Source organism: Staurois parvus, unplaced genomic scaffold, assembly GCF_062004578.1.
Source record: "Staurois parvus isolate SC_StPar_1 unplaced genomic scaffold, SC_StPar_1.0 ptg002104l, whole genome shotgun sequence".
Taxonomy (NCBI): Eukaryota; Metazoa; Chordata; class Amphibia; order Anura; family Ranidae; genus Staurois; species Staurois parvus.
The window spans coordinates 201708-206992 of record NW_028319900.1 but is presented as its reverse complement, the minus strand read 5'-3'; the positions used below and the strand labels follow the sequence as shown (position 1 = coordinate 206992).

At 48.8% G+C, this 5285-nt stretch overlaps 1 pseudogene; it reads right to left on the bottom strand.

Annotated features, from left to right (window-relative positions):
• Positions 1-4817: 4817 nt before the first annotated feature.
• Positions 4818-4933, bottom strand: LOC149432803 (U2 spliceosomal RNA; annotated as a pseudogene).
• Between the last annotated feature and the right edge of the window lie 352 nt (positions 4934-5285).

Genomic DNA, 5285 nt, shown 5'->3' with positions numbered 1-5285 from the left:
TTCCTTACATTGGGGGTCAGTGGGAAGAATGTCCCTTACATTGGGGGTCAGTGGGTTGAATGCCCCCATACAATGCCACACTTACACAGAGCTAGAAAGATCATTGGTTTCATGCTGCTGGCTTTGCCAGGTGGTGTTGGCACTGGTACTATGCAGGAAATGGGAGGCGAATCAGCCACAGCAACCTCCGGAGGAACCCTAACAAACACAACAGAAAACGTGGCTTACAATATGATAAAGATGGAATAATAAATGATCAGAGAAGATCAGTGGCAGCTGCACTCACCAAATCCTCACACCTGATATGAATAAATGAAACCAACAAACTGTGTTGCGCTGCCTTGCCGAAAATCACACAGATCATAAATAATCCATAACAGTACAAAATCATACATTTCACAAAGGTGCAAAACATATAAATGATGAATTAGATCCCAATTTTGTGAAATCCAACGGAAGAGTCCAAATAAATAAAATGCTATAACAGGGGTCCAAGTGAAGTGCAAATACAGACCAAGGAGATGACCCAAGTGATCCGGTAAACTCTTCACCACCACAATGGATGCCACCTTAGAACCAAAAGCCGCTTACCAGACCTCAGACCTCAAATCGAAGGAGGTCTATCCGGACTTTCGGCAGGAATCCCTAGTTTTGATACGATGAACGCCTCCCATTCTGCTAAGGCAGGGGTCTCCAAACTTTCCAAGCAAAGGGCCAGTTTACTGTCCTTCAAGCTATAGGGGGGCCAGACTGTGGCCAGTGGAAGTAGAAAATGACCCAACATCAGTTCCTCATCCAGAGGCGGACTGACAACTCATGGGGCCCCCGGGCAATAGGGGATCATGGGGCCCCTGTGTCCTTGCCCAAACTCAAAAAACCTATGAAAAAGCTACCAGGGGCATCTCATGGGGCCCCCTACTGACCCTGGGCCCTCGGGCAGTGCCCGAGTTTCCAAATGGTCAGTCCGCCCCTGGCCCCATCATTGGTTTTAATGGGAAGAATAGTGCCCCATTGTGGATATCATTGACATGAATAGTGTCCCCTTCATGGTGTCAATAGGGGGAATGGTGATCCAGCAATGGTGTCAGATGGCAGAATAGTGCCGCAAGGGCCAGTTAAGGGCAAGCAAAGGGCCACATTTGGTCCCCGGTCTGCAGTTTGGAGACCGTTGCACTAAGGGCACTGTATGGAAATGAATGGATGAGAGGAAGACTGTACTCCTGCCGATTGGATGGATGCAAGGTATGCCTCCACTAGCTCCGCCTCTACATGCTGCCTACACCGCCATCCACATCGATCCACCGCAGCTCATGCCATCTTTCAACACATGTAAGAGGAAGAAGATGGTGCAGCAAGAGGAACAGGATTCATTTAAAATTAGGCATCCACTCACATAAAACGATCGTAAAACAGCATATCATATAAATCGTATCTAGCACCCCGGCGGGCGTGATGACGTCACCGCTGTCATTCTGCCTGTTGTGTTTCGTCCAAATGGATGTCGTCACTGGGGCAACCCTTATGAACTTTATGATTTTGCACTTTTAGGAATTTTTATGATATCTATCAAGTGTGTACTGTTATAAATTGTTAAATTTTTTGGAGTGGCAGCGAAACACAGTGTTGTTTATTTACTAAAGCCGGTTCACTCAGAATCCGGTGCAGCTGTGCGTGGCAGCCAATCAGCTTCTAACCTCAGCTCATTCCATTACGCTTTATCAATAAAACCTGGAAGCTGATTGGTTTCTGTGCAGAATTGAACGAGATTCCGAGTGAGCCAGCTTTAGTAAATGAACCCCGTTTTGTTTTTACTGATCATTTAATAAAACATTAGACTCCCTCCAGAGTTGGTTGTGGCCGGCTCAGTGGATTGCTGGAGGAAAGTCCTGGATTCTTTCTTGGATACACAGAATATAACTGGATATAACATTTATAGGGAAAGGTGATCCAGGGAATATCCGATTGCCTCTCGGGGGATCAGGAAAGAATTTTTTCCCATTCACTAGCAGATTGGATCGTGCTTTGCTGGGTTTTTTGCCTTCCTCTGGATCCACTGTGGGTGGAGGATTATAACTTTTTTTTTGCTATGGTTGAACTGGATGGACTTTTGTCTTTTTTCAGCCAGACTAACTATGTAACTATGTAAATTGCTTTGGACCAGGGGCAGACTGACCATATGGAAACTTGGGCACTGCCTGAGGGCCCAGGGTCAGTAGGGGGCCTCATGAGATGCCCCTGGTACCTTTTTCATAGGCTTTTTTGAGTTTGGGCAAGGACACAGGGGCCCCATGATCCCCTATTGCCCTATTTCCCCATGAGTTGTCAGTCCGCCCCTGCTTTGGACTCTTGGTTTGGTGCTCCTTCTGTTTTCGGTATAGTTGGATTTGTTTGAGGACCTTCCTTCTTTTGGGGATGTTTTCTGATATTTGTGAACAGCTTAAAACAAAAGCCAGTTAGCTTGATCAATAAGTTGGTCTCTGACCACTCTAGACACCATTAATAGAAGATCGAGCCCCTGTATTTGTTTGTACTTCGACCTCCAGGAATGGGGCACACATGCCCTGTAGTGTATTTAGGTTTTGTGCTGCCCTAGGCAACACAAAAATTGTCTGCCCCCACGGACACCAACCAACATCACCCCCCCTTCCCCCTACCACGGAGAGAACCTGACAATGCTGACATTGACCAACAACACCCCTGTCCCCCACCCGGGAGAGCCTTCCACTACCCCCTCCCCCCGGTGATAGAGAAAAAGACACTCATCTTCACAGTTCCGGACAACCCCAGGAACAAAAGGCAGGCTCAACATACACCATCAAGCAGCCCGCAGCCTCTCTCGGATCCCACCTGGTTCCCATGGCGAGCATGTCCCTCCTTTCATCCCTTCTTCTAAGGGGAGGTGCCCCCCCAAAAAAACTGCCGCCCTAGGCAAGTGCCTTGTTTGCCTTGTGGCAAATACGCCCCTGCACATGCCCACTCCCCAACCTCCCACAATGCAACATGCAGTGTCGAAGTGGCCAATGGTAGGGTCTAGTGTTGTCAAACCCAACAGAAGAAGTTGGATTTTGCCAGGGAAAGAAATACCCGTAGCAAAAAGGAAAAAGAAAATTAGCGCAGGGCAGGCATGACTAGGCCTAGAGTGGGAAGGAGAATAGAAAGGGTTAATTATGTGCCAGGGGGTGTGGAAAAGTATAGCTGGGGGTGCTGGTTGGTAGAGGAAGAGCGTGGGTGGGCTCTGCCGCACCTTAGGGTGGGGTGTCCCGGTGGGGGGGGGGGCATCAGTCGGAGCTGGACGTTGGTGAGTGAGCTTCCCTCCCACCCTCCCTATTGTAGGGAGTATTGTGTTCCTCTCGGGGGGAAAAGGGGGGTTATTTCCGTCTTGGGCGGTTGTTGGTCTTTGGAGGCGGTTCTTATCTTGGAGGTACAGATAATGGTGTGGGAACCATCGGTGGTATGGGGGGCCCGGGGACATTCCAGTTAACCAAGGTTTAACTGGAAGGTGGTGGTGCTGCACTGCGGACGGTATGGTTGTCTCCGAGCTGGTTGGTTGCGGCTGGAGGCCTTTGTGTAATATGGTTGTCCGCAGGTGCATTTCAGATCATTTTTGTGGGGTGCCTTCGAAGACCAACAACAACAACTCTGTATGTTTCTGTTATAAGGAATGGTTGGTGTTAAAATGTTTGTTAATAAAAGGCCATGTTGGCCATTTACTCCAAAATTGGTGTCATGTGTTTATTTAAGTATAGCCAAAAGGGGGGGGGGGGGGATTTGGATGAACTATCTCTGGTGCTCTAGTCATGGAACGGTTGGTGAAAGTTTGGCAGCTACCAGAGCAAACGCCTGCCTGCTGCCAACCGATAACATCAAACAAATAAAACTAGCCAGTTCAACTTGCCAGCCAGCTAACCAACAATAGTGGCCATCAGCCCCAGTCTAAAATTGGCTTTTATCAGCAAGGAACATGGACAGGTTTTTTTTTTTTTTTTTAAGTCCGCAAACGTGCAAACTACAACGAAAAACCCGTAAGTGATCACAAAAAAAGTGCAAGTGCGAACACCACACGAAAAAGTGCACTTAGGGGTGTGCTTGTCCTACCCCCGAAGGGGTTGGACCATTACCCTGATCCCCCGGGGCACGAAGCTCCTGACAGGGACAAGGTTCCCATTTGGTCCTCCTAGCCAAAAGGCTTGGTGGACCACCGTTCCTTATGTGCAGCCGAAGCCAGACACACAGTACTTGGTCAGGGGGCTCTCCCGAAGAAAAGCCCCCTAGGGATCAGGGGAGGAAGGAACCAAAAGGCCACACATCGTCCCCCTAGACTTCAGGGTAGGCCCGAGGACCCACACCCTCCATCCGTGAAAACACACGCATAAGTAACAGAAAAAGTGACAAACGTGGGAGGTGAAATAAATTAAATAAATAGAAAATAAAAAAGTGGTACCGTGCCAAATTGTGCACAGACCAGGCCCTGAGGCCCGTAGCAAAAATTGCCCTGGTCCTAGCCAAAAGGCCTGGTCCTTAGGGCGCTGTGCAAAAAGAATGTAAAAACAGTGACCATGTGCCATGTTCACACAGTGGGGTCCCACACCCAAGTGTTACTAGTGGCACCCCTGAGAGCGTCTACTCAGGGGGCACCGAGTTTGCGGACTTTCTGCCTCCTCAGCCCCTGGCCAGACCAAGGTAGATCCGTCCAAATCAGGAGGTAATGGGTCTTTCCAGCTTTCCCAGAGGAATTACTCCCAAGGCCCCAGAACGAATCATGGCGCTCCCTGGTTTCTGTCCCTCCGGTCTAGCCTTCCGGACCCCCATCATACCAGTGAGGGTACTATACAACAGCCATCCCCGCAAAGCTAGAATGGCCGGGAGCACCCCCACTGGACACTGATAAGAACAGATACTACACTTGATCTTAGCCAAAAGGCCGAGAAGCGATGGACATCGAAGTGAAGGAACATGGACAGGTGTCGCATATCAAAAAAAGGGGGAGAAGCTGGCTGGCAAGTTGAACTGGCTAGCTTTATTTGTTTGATATGCGATGCCTGTCCATGTTCACTGCTGCAAAAGCCAGTTATAGACCGGGGCGGTGACCACTTTTTTGTTCTTTGCCAACCGATGACATTACCTGAGCTGAGGCAAGATCACCAAATGAAGCCAATGGACAGCTTTTTCGTGATAAAGATGGATCTGTATAAGGACACTGCTACTGTATATTGTAACACATCAGGATATTATGTTCCACCTTAAGCAAAGGAGATGAAGTCGTTTATCAAACGGGATCCACCCAT